Source organism: Carettochelys insculpta, chromosome 3 (genome assembly GCF_033958435.1).
Source record: "Carettochelys insculpta isolate YL-2023 chromosome 3, ASM3395843v1, whole genome shotgun sequence".
Classification (NCBI taxonomy): domain Eukaryota; kingdom Metazoa; phylum Chordata; order Testudines; family Carettochelyidae; genus Carettochelys; species Carettochelys insculpta.
This window is the reverse complement of record NC_134139.1, coordinates 198,249,231-198,261,526: the sequence shown is the minus strand read 5'-3', so window position 1 is coordinate 198,261,526 and position 12,296 is coordinate 198,249,231.

The following is a 12,296-nucleotide window of genomic DNA, read 5'->3' as shown; positions in this document are numbered from 1 at the left end:
GGATATCAAACACATCAGAAGGACAGAATAGGTTGTGCAGGTGGGGGAGTCACACTGTATCTGAAAGATAATGTAGAAGCAAATGAAGTAAGAATCTTAAATGAATTAAAATGTTTCATAGAATCGCTATGTTTAGCACTTCCATGCACTAATAAGCATATAGCAGGAGGGATAGATTATCAACAACCTGAGCAGGACAGTGATGGTAAAATTGAAATGGAAAGGGAGATTAAAGAGGCTATCAAATAAAAATCTCAGCAATACTCGGGAATTTCAATTATCCCCAAATGACTGGGTGCATGTCACTTCAGAACAAGATGCAGCGATAAAATTTCTTGATGCCTTAAATGACTGTTTCTTGGAGCAGCTGGTACAGGAACCCACCAAGGGAGAGGCAGTTCTTGATTTACTACTGAGTGGAGCACAGGCTCGGGTCCAAGAGTTGACTATTATTTAAAAGGTCAAGGAGCTGATAGAAGAGGTATCTGAGCCTTTATCTATCATCTTTGGAAAATCATGGGAGACAGGAGAGATTCCAGAAGACCACCTTTAACTTTAAACTTTTCTAAAACTATATCCCAAACATTTAAATAAAAACCCCATATATAATCACATTTATTCTTAATAGAAAATGCAGGCAGAAGCCCAGCAGCAGAGTGGGGGCTGTCCTGTTTGTTGCTTTGAGTGTAACATGCATAATTGCCCACCCTGGGGATGAGTGGCATATGTGTGCCTCCGGTGTAAGGAGCTCCTGACCCTCAGAGACTGAGTTTGGGCTTAGGAGGCCAGGCTGGCTGAACTGGAGGAGTTAAGGGAAGCAGAGAGATATGTGAATGTGGCTTTCCTGGACACTGTAGAGCTGTCCCACCTCCAGTCTGATACCCTCAGTGCTGTTAAGGCAGATAAAAGGCTCAGGGGAAGAGAGCAGTCAGCTGGAGCAGAAAGAATTCCTACCATAGCTGGGACCCTCCTTTCAAAGGATGTTATGGTATCCTCTCACACTGAAGATACCTCTCCCAGGGAGGGAATGCCGGTTGTTAGGAAGAGGCAGGTGTTAGTACTGGGTAATTCAATCATTAGAAACAGATAGTTGGGTTTGTGATGACCAGGAGAACCGTATGGTGACTTCCCTGCCTAGTGGAAAGGATGCAGATATGTCAAGGCTTCTAGAGAAACTTACGTGTTGTTCTTGAGAGGAGCCAGTGGTCGTGGTACATGTACGTATCAATGACATAGGGAAGGACAGGAGAGAAGTCCTGGAGGCCAAATTTAGGCCACTAGAAAAGAGATGGAAATCCAGGACCTGTATGGTGGCATTCTCAGAAATGCTTCCAGTTCCACATGCAGGGCCAGGTAGGCAGGCAGAACTTCAGAGTCTGAATGCATGGATGAGACGATGGTGTGGGGAGGAGGGGTTTAGTTTTATTAGGAACTGGAGGTACTTTGGTGATAGGGGAAGCCTATACAGGAAGGATCGGCTCCACCTAAACCAAGGTGGTTCCAGACTGCTGGCCTTAAGAATTAAAAAGGTCATACAGCGGTTTTTAAACTAAGAGATGGGGGAAAGCCAATTGGTGCGGAGGAGCACATGGATCGAACAGAGACCTCTCTTAGAGGAGAGTCCATGGATAGATATTCTCTAGGCTTTAGTCAGAAAGAGGTGGGGGTAGCTGACAAAATGCATGCCAGATCAGACAACAAACATTCACATAGACAAGAATTTAATACATCAGGGAAGGGCAGAAAACTAAACAGTGAAGGGAAGCAGTACGGACTGATTGTGAACATTGATAAAATGATAATAATGGTATTTGGAGATAAGGAAATAGGAAGGTAGATCAATAGTGGTTTTGATCTAGAAAATGTTGAGAAGTTCACATATCTGGGGAGCAACATAACCTATGATCTAGACTGTATGAAGGAAATAGAGACTAGAATACTGAAAGGAAGAGCGAGTTTGAAGACGATGGATAAGATCTGGAAAATGTGTGTATTCAGCAGCATGTTGTATGGATGTGAGACATGGGTGATAACGAAAGATTCGAAAAGAAGAATATTGACATTTGAAAGGAGTTGTTACAAAAAGATTCTGAGAACAGGATGGATGTAGAAAGTCAGCAATGAGGAATTGTATAGGAAGATACAGCTGAAAGAGAACCTGCTGCAGAAGGTTATAAAATGGAAGCTACAACTATTTGGGCACACTTGAGGAATGAACGATCAATGAAAAATCAAGAATCTGGTATTCGGCATAATGGATGTTTCGCATAGGAGAGGCCGACCCCACAGAGAATGGGTAGATGATATAGTAGGCTGGTGCAGAGCTAGTCTACAGAAATTAAGCCGCTCCGCACTGAACAGGGAAAGATGGAAGGAAATAATGAGAGAGGCATCAGACACCAACGGGCGCTGAGCGCACTGTTATTGATGATGATGATGATGATGAATTTTTTAAAGTTCTTCTACACAAATGATGGAAGTCTAACTAATAAGATGGGTGACCTACAGTACCTCCTATTAAAGGAGGAGGTTGACATAATAGGCATAACAGAAACCTGGTCAAATGAGTACAGTGAGTGGGACTCAATCATACCAGGATATAAAATATATCAGACGGACAAAATAGGTTGTGCAGGTGGGGGAATCACACTGTATCTGAAAGATAATATAGAATCAAATGAAGTAAAAAATCTTAAATGAATCAAAATGTTCCATAGAATCGCTATAGATAGCAATTCTATGCACTAATAAAAACACAACAGGAGGGACATATTATCAACAACCTGAGCAGGACAGTGATAGTAACACTGAAATGGAAAGGGAGATTAGAGAGGCTATCAAAATAAAAATCTCAGCAATGCTAGGGGATTTCAATTAACCCCAAATGACTGGGTGCATGTCACTTCTGAACAAGATGCAGAGATAAATATTCTCGATGCCTTAAATGACTGCTTCTTGGAGCAGCTGATACAGGAACCCACCAAGGGAGAGGCAGTTCTCGATTTAGTACTGAGTGGAGCACAGGGTATGGTACAGAAGATAACTATTACAGGACCACTAGGGAATAGTGACCATAACATAATAACATTTAACATTCCTGTGGTGGGAAGAACACCTCAGCAGTCCATCACTCTAGCATTTAAATACAAAAAGGGGAACTACACAAAAATGAAGAGGATAGTTAAACAGAAATTAAAAGGTACAGTGACTAAGAGTGAAATCCCTGCAAGCTGCATGGAAACTTTTCAAGGACACCATAACAGAGACCCAACTTAAATGTACAGCCCAAATTTAAAAATATAGTAAGAGACTTAAAGAAGAGCCACCATGGCTTAACAGCCGTATAAAAGAAGTAGTGAGAGATAAAAAGGCATCTTTTAAAAAGTGGAAGTCCAATCCTAGTAAGGTAAATACAAAAGAATATAACACTGCCAAATTCAGTGTAAAAATGTAATAAAAAAAGCCAAAAAAGTTTTTGAGGAACAGCTAGCTAAAAATTCAAACAGTAACAGCAAAATGCTTTTTTAAGTACATTAGAAGAAGGAAGCCTGCTGAACAGCCAATGGGGCCCCTGGACTATCAAGATACAAAAGGAGCAATCAAGGACGATAAAGGCATTGCAAAGAGATGGGATGATTTCTTTGCTTCAGTCTTCACAGATGAGGATGTTAGGGAGATTCCAAAACCTGCACCGTCCTTTGTAGGTGATGAATCTGAGGAACTGTCCCAGACAGAAGTATCATTAGAGGAGGTTTTGGAAGAAAGAAAAAACTTGACAGCAACAAATTGCCGGGACCAGATGGCATTCACCCAAGGGTTCTCAAAGAACTCAAATATGAAATGGTGGAATTAGTAACTCTGAGTTGTAACCTATCCTCTAAATCAGCTTCTGTTCCCAAGGACTGGAACACAGCTAACATAATGCCAATATTTCAAAGCTTGGTAAAGTTTGCAGGCAATAATAGACTGTTCAAAATAGTCAATTTGAAAGCAGACTGTGAAGAACTTCAAAAAGATCTCACCAAACTGAGAGATTGGGCAACAAAATGGCAGATGAAATTTAATGTGGATAAGTGTAAATCAATGCACATTGGAAAAAATAACCCTAAGTATACGTACAATATGATGGTGGTTAATTTAGCTACAACTAGTCAGGTAAGAGATGTTGGAGTTATCGTGGATACTTCTCTGAAAACATCCACGCAGTGTGCAGCAACAGTCAAAAAAGCAAATAGGATGTTAGGAATTATTAAAAAAGTATAGAAAATATGACAAAGAATATCTCACTGCCCCTGTGTAAAACTATGGTACGCCCACAACTTGAATAATGCATACACATGTGGTCTCCTCATAAACCTCAAAAAAGATATATTGGCCTTAGAAAAGGTTCAGAAAAGGGCAACAAAAATGTATGGGGTTTGGAACGGGTCCCATAGGAGGAGAGGCTCACAAGACTGGGACTTTTCATTTGGAGAAGAGGAGAGTGAGGTGGGATATGATATATAAAATCATGATTGGTGTGGAGAGGGTGAATAAAGAAAAGATACTACTTGTTCCTATATGTAGTGGGACAGAGTGGCCACCCCACTAGCCGGAAGGGAAGGCCCCTCAGAGACAGTGGTGGATGGATGAGGAGGCGGCTGACAACTGGGCAGTTGTGCAGAAGCTGACCGCGATGCTGCGGAAATGGCTGGAGATGGAGCGGGACATGTGGGCAAGGCTGACCAGCAGCATGGATGCCATGATCCAAGCCTTGGCTGCCCGCCTCGCCCAGCCTACTGCCCCCTCACCAGCCCCTCCCACAGCCACCTCTTCCACAGCCGCCCCTCCAGCAGCTTCCCGACATGTGGCAGACCTATCACCAGCTGGGCACCTTGAGCTGGACCGGTGGCTGCTGACAGAAGCAGGCACACCTGGCCCCATCCCAATGGCCCCTCCTGTACACCCCATGTAGGAAGAGCCCATGGCACCCCCACCCCAGCCCTACCTCCCCATGGTCCCAGCGCCTTCGCAGCCCCACAGGGGATCCCAGACCTGGGGCAGTAGGGGCAGCCATGGCCAATGTTGCTACCGGCCCCCCACACCTCCAGCCAACTGACCCAACTCCCATCCCAGCCCCCCTCCAGGTCAGTCCCTCACCCAAGCCTGCTCCCAGTTCAGTCCCCAATCCCAGTCCCCTTCCAGTTCAGTCCCCCACCTGAGCCCCCACCTCCCCACTGCCAACCAGTCCCCCCATGCACACCAAAGATTTCCATGTTCCGTTCCATGTTGCACGATACTTTATTCCCCCCATTAAAGTTTCCTGTTCCCATCCTAGCTCTGGTCCCTGGTGTTTCCTGCGGGGGGGGGGGTGATGGGGGAGTTTGAGGGGTTCAGGGTGGGGTGGGGTGGGGTGTGGCTGTGGGCGGTCAGGGCAGGCCCTGCATGAAGGCCTGGCACAGGGCATCCCAGACCCTGACCCCATCTTGCTGCGCCTTATGGCACAGGCCAGCAGGCAGCTTCTCGTAGCTGCCCCCCCCAGTTTCCCCCAGTCCGCGGCCCAGCCCTGCATAAAGGGGCCCTTTAAGGGTTTGGCTGCCTGCAAGCACGTAAGGGCTTGTTGGCTATGTGACCCCATGCCTGCATCATTTCCTGGCTCCTTACTTCAAAGTAGGGACTAAATGTGTGTAGACATTTAACTTCGAAGTAGGGGAAAGCCTACTTTGAAGTACGAGAGGGTGAATTTTGTGTGTGGACGCTCTCCTTCGAACTTGCTTACTTCGAAGTATAACTTCAAAGTAAGCAACTTCAAAATTAGTTTGTAGCATAGACACAGCCTGTCTGAATGAACTTTTAGATTGTACTGACTTTATTAGTGTTTTTATGGAGCCTGTTGTAAACCTAGGCAACAATCTAGATGAGTTGATGTACCCACTAAGAGACTTCAGTGTACCCCCAGGGTATTCGTACCCCTGGTTGAGAAACACCACTCTAGAGTGGTTGATCCAGCATTTTTCCATAGCACTAAACCTTCATGTTCAAAAACCCCTTTCAAAATTAAAGTTTTAAGTCTAGTAGTCTTTTTTTTTTCTTATTCTCTTTATACCCCTGCCTGTGTTTGGTGCCAAGTGTAGGAGTGAATCTTTCCTTATATAAGCTTAAGGTCTCTTCTTTTCCCCATCTCTAGGATGTAAACCCTCCCTCACTATAAGGACATTTTTGATACACACTTGGCTGTACAGTGCCTCAGTGGAAGGTCATTTCTGTATAGTTACATGCCATATACCTGAGGCAAACTTTACACAGATAGAGTAACTACCTGCCATCGAGACCACAGCTTGTCTTTCAGGGTCACAGTGCATGGCTTAGTGCTAAGAGGTCTCGTCCGTGAGGGGAATGACAAACATAACAAGTGTGACCGTAGAATACTCGGAATATACGTATTATTCCATCTACTGAGGAGCTGGGAAAGAAAAGGGAGAGAACACGAGGCCTTCAGACTGGAGGGACTCACAAGGCAAGGTTTTAAAAAAAATAAGAATCAGGTCAGAAAGGTGTCAGGTACAGGTGGGAGGCCTTACTCTTTCTCAGTGACTGCCTGTTAGCCGGTGGCCGGGTAATGTGCAGTGAGGTGCCAACTATGCCCTTGTTACCATCCGAGTCTTTAACTGCTAGAGTGCAGGGCTCCTAGCACTCTCACTTATGCCCAGGCTGTGGTAACCAAATGATTAAAGTTCTTTTTATTGTGCCAGCTGTGTTGTAGTGACAGAGTAACAGCAGTCAGGCTTAGATCTTAACTAGTTACAAGTTTATTAAGCTACAGTTATAAGCATGTGGTTACAAAATGCTATTTTCTACTTCTTATATGCTAGCAGAGTACAGGTGTTAACAGGTTACATTACAATTCAATACCACGACGTCTTAATGCAACAGCATCTATCTATAGAGCTCTAATTCTTTAATTGTGCACACCAAAAGGAGACCTTAATTGACGATGTGCCGACCTACTCCGGGTCCTGTGGGTGCGCGTGGGGTGTGATACAGCGGGGGGAGTCGGGTGGCCCGGGACCGACCACCCCACCTTTATAGAAACCTGATATAAGCTGTGTCTACACGTGCACGCTACTTCGAAGTAGTGGCACTAACTTCGAAATAGCGCCCGTCACGGCTACACGCGTCGGGCGCTATTTTGAAGTTAACTTCGACGTTAGGCGGCGAGACGTCGAAGTCGCTAACCCCATGAGGGATTAGGAATAGCGCCCTACTTTGACGTTCAACGTCGATGTAGGGACAGTGTAGACGATCCGCGTCCCGCAACGTCGAAATTGCCGGGTCCTCCATGGTGGCCATCAGCTGGGGGGTTGAGAGACGCTCTCTCCAGCCCCTCAGCTCACTGGTGGCTGTGTAGAGCGGCCCCTTAAAGGTCCCCTCCCCCATCCTGACTCTGCAGGAAGCTGAGGCAACGTGCAGGCTGCAGCCTGCACACGCGGGCAGCCTGCACAGCCATCAGCCCCCCACACAGCTGCAATGGCGAGCCAGCAGCCCCCCCAGCGCCCCCAGGGGACCCCCCCAAGGGGAGCCAGGGCAACCAGCCGAGCCAGAGGACCAGCCAGTCTGGGAAGCGGCAGCGGGGCCCCTCCTGGACGGAGGCCGAGCTGCGGGACCTGCTGGGGCTCTGGAGCAAGGAGGAGGTGCTCCAGGTAATGGGGAGCAAGAGGCGGAACGCGGATGCGTTCGCTTGGCTGGCCGACGGCCTGGCTGCCCGGGGTCACCCTGCCCGCACTCCGGATCATGTGAGGAGTAAGGTGAAGGAGCTGCGGCAGGGTTATGCCCGGGCCCGGGATGCGGCCAGCCGATCTGGGGCTGCCCCCGTCACTTGCCCCTTTTACAGGGAGCTCAGGGACATCCTGGGCTCCCGGCACACCTCCTCCCCTCCAGCCACCCTTGACACCTCGGCTGACGAGGCCCAGCAGGCCCTGCAGCCAGAGTCCGCCCCGGAGGCAAGCCCCACACCTCGGGGGCCCCCCCCGGAGGCCATCCCCGGGACATCGCGGCAGGAGGAGGAGGAGGAGGGGGGGGGGGGCTCCTCCTCCGCAGAATCCAGCCTGCAGATCCTCCTCCTGCCATCCCGGAGCAGCAGCAGGGCCTCCGACCCCCGGGGATCTCCGGACCGTGGGAGCGGACCCACAGGTAGGTACCCCTCTCTGGTGGACACCCCTGGGCTTGAGTGGCGGGGGTAACAGAGATGTGTCCAGGGCCCCCCACACGCTCACATGGCCATGGCCCCAAGGACACCAGGGCCATGGCCCTCACAGCACTGCAGCCGTCGGCCCCTGCCCCCCCACCCTGCATGACAGTGCCATGCCCCATCCCCGGGCGGAGGGGGTGGGACACCCCGCAGCAGCAGCATGTGATGGAGTGGGGGAAGTGCCAAAGGGAGACTCAGGCGGCTGTGGAGCTACCCCACCAGCACCGACTGGTGGGAGCAGCTGGTGCTTGGGGAGTGGGACGACGACCACTGGCTCAGGAACTTCAGGATGAGCCGGCAGACATTCCTGGAGCTGTGCCAGTGGCTCACCCCCGCACTCAGGCACCGGGACACTGCCATGCGGCGTGCCCTCCCTGTGGAGAAACGGGTTGGCATCGCTGTCTGGAAGCTGGCCACTCCGGACAGCTACCGATCCATGGGGCAGCAGTTTGGTGTCGGAAAGGCCACCGTCGGGGCTGTCTTCATGGAGGTAAGAGAACCCATGGGGGGAGGCCAGGCCAGGGCAGGGCAGGGGGGCCAGGCCAGGGCAGGGGGGCCAGGGCAGAGCAGGGGGGGCAGGGCAGGCCAGGGCAGGGCAGGGCAGGGCAGGGCAGGGGAGGGGGGCCAGGGCAGGCCAGGGCAGGGGGGCCAGGGCAGGGCAGGGCCACACACACCCTGCTCACCCCTCATTGGGGCTGTCCCATGTGCTTTCTCTGCAGGTCGTGCGTGCAATCAACGCCATGCTCCTGCACAGGCTCATGAGGCTGGGGGACCCACATGCCACCGTCACCGCCTTTGCCACCCTGGGCTTCCCCAACTGCTTCGGGGCTCTGGATGGGACTCACATCCCCATCTGCGCCCCGCATCACAGTGGAGGACGATACCTCAATCGGAAGGGCTACCATTCTGTCGTCCTGCAGGCCTTGGTGGACAGCCGGGGACATTTCCAGGACATTTACGTGGGCTGGCCTGGCAGCAACCACGACGCCCGGGTTTTTCGGAACTCGGGCCTGTGCCGCCGGCATGGAGATATTCCCCTGCTACAGAGTAAATTGAACTTGATGGAGGAGCAGTAAGGCCACATTTGTGAGAGTGGCCTCATAAACTGTCTCATGGACTCACAGCACTGCGTAGTCTTTAAGGTCCCAAAAGACTGCGTGTTTTTCTTTGTGAAGCTGCAGACTAACACGGCTACCCCTCTGAGAGGAGCACTGCTTTAGCTTGCACCACCCTACTTGCAAGCTATGCACATGCCTATGCATTAATCCAGCCCTACTTTCAGAACCTCAGCCAAGTAGGAAAAAGGTGAGTTTTAACATTTACTAATGTGTTAAAATCCTAATATAGCTTCCCACTAAGATTTGTACCTTGACCAGATAACAAGCATTAAAACTACAGATAGCTTTCCCTGCACTAGGATTTCAACATTTATCGATATGTTAAAATTACGCTTTATTTCCTACTGCAGACGAGCAGTGTAAGAGAAAAACTCAGGCGGGGTAAAGCCAACATATTCATGCTCTTTATAACTCCTTTACAGGTAGTCATTGAAGGATTTTAGGGTCACAGCCCCATACCAGGATTTTCCAGTCTCTCCCTCATGCCAGTGGCTGGTTCCATATTTTCAACATTCCCACTTCTCCTCAACCATTACCTTCTTTCTGCCTGGAGACAAAGTCAATCACAGGGGCAAAATGGTTACATAAGCACCTAGCAGGAATGGTCTAGTTATTAGTATGTAGACACAGTGATATATATTAGTGCTTATATAAGTAGAATGAAAAGAAGTCCTATATAACATTTTGCTTCTAAGTTCTCTATTCTTCTGTTTCATCCTGCCAGCCACCATACATGACTAACAAGAAGGAACAGCTTGTGCTATGGGTAGATACGCACTGGGTAAATTAAGAGCATACCCTGTTGTTTGGGCAGAGAGAGACCATAGCTCGTTATGGTCATTTCTTTTATCTTAGGACAAGATTTTATTACAGCATTTGGTATAAGCTTTTGCTTCTTGTATGCATTACAAATTGAGTTGTGCTTCTTGTCTGCATAGCACATTAAGTTGTGTAAAATTCTCTTGTAATTCCTTTAGCAACCATATAATCCTTTCTAAAATGTAATCCTGTCTGAAATTCTCTGTATAATTGTTTGGTGCGAGTGAGGAATGGATGCAGAGTTAAGAATAAATGTGGAAGCCATTGCCAATGTCCAGATGGACAAGAAGAAGTCAGAGACTTGGACAACCCTGGAGACAATTAGAAAACATCCATTATGACCAATGCTAAATGAATTAGCAGACCTGATGATCTTGGAGAAGAGGCCAGCGCCCATTCAGGGGCAAGACGAGCTGACCTGACTGAAATCAATATGAGGCAACTCCCTGAAAACATCATCTAAAATGCTGATGACTAGATGATGAGGAAAACAATCTACAGATAAACAGTTGTTAAGAACGATTTGAATACACAATGACTGTGCAAATCCAGAGACCCGGATGGGGTCAAAGTACAATATACACAAGTTTGGGTTCATCTTGCCAAACAGCCTCCAATCATCAGATTGTGACTGACAGAAGCGGGACACTAGGTTGATCTAAACCTCAGATTATTAACTGTAACCTCATTGGTAAGTCTAACTAAATCTCTGTTTAACTAGTCTGTTTAACTAAATCTCTGCAGCCTCACTCCTTTACTTACGCCCGTGCAAGATTGTCTGTTAAGTAGATTCATGTATTGTTATTCCGGCACACAAATTCCTTTGGTGATCAGCTTTTGGTGCAAACTATCTATTTCAGTGGCTCTGGGCCTATACACCAAGACAGGGTCTGATCCTCAATATTATCCTTTAGCATCTTCCACTGCTCCACCGTAGTTTGCATATTGCATCTTTTTTGTTGTTGCAGCCCCCTACCTCTGACCTGCCAAGAAAGCCAAATTTTCCCTGTGTTGCCACTGCAATGACACCCACGTGGTTGATTGCACTGTAAGTGTGGTGTACTGGGCCACCTCGAGCAATAGTTATGAACACTGGCTTGAGTTCAGGCCTTGGGATGGCTTCTTGGAGATCACAGTTATCTTCAACAAGTTGGAATGCTTTTTGCAGCAGCACCTGGTAGTGAGGCTCAATACCCAGCTCTTGGCCTCTGCTCTGGGCTCTGGACTCCATCAGTGAACCACACCTCTGGCCATGTGACCCCAGCCTTCAGCCATGAGGTGTCGGTTCATGCTCCAATCCCCAACCTGAGTGCAGCTGTTGGCTCAAGCACCAGTCCTTGGCTGCACGTGCTAACCCCAGTCCTGGCTGCTGATCCCGGGGGGGTGATCCACATTTCCAGCCGTGCAGCAGCAGGTGATGATCTTGAGTGCTGACCTCCAGCCCCAGTTGTGCTGCGGTTGTGCCAGTCCCCAAACAGCAGCAAGCGTGCTGGTGGCCACAGAGCCGTGGCCATGAGTTCCAGCACACAGCTCCAGGCTCTAGCTGCTCAGCAGTTGAAGCTGGCCCTAGGCTCTGCCCTCCAGCCCTTACTGTGAAGCTCCTGTTCTCAACTCCAGGAACTGACCTCTGGCCTTGCTGTGTGCTGCTTTCTGGATCTGGTCATGTGGGAGTGGGTGCCAACCCCAAGCACAGCTGTGAGCTCACCAATGACCTTCATCTCTCCTGGTCCCATTGTCTTTTCTGGCTTCCATCGAATCACCCTCCCCAGTGCCCCTGGAACCTTCACTGCTCTCTCTGACCCACATCCATCCATCCCTCTGCCTCCCACAGCCTGGAGGCCCCTGACCATGGCCCCTGATGCTTCTCCCTTCCCTCTCCTCATGCAAGGCTTAATTTGTCTGAAGGCTTGCTGAGAAAAGTGACATCTTAAACATACAATAATCACATTTCACAGCAAAGTTACTAACTAGCTGGAAGGCTGTCAAACATGGTAAGCAACCAGCTTGGCTTAACAGAGAAATCCTTAGCATGAACTCGAAAAGGATGCATACAAGAAATGGAAACGTGGACAATTGAGGAAGGAGGAGTAAAAAGACGTGGCTGGAGAATGCCGGGGAGTAAGCAGGAAAGC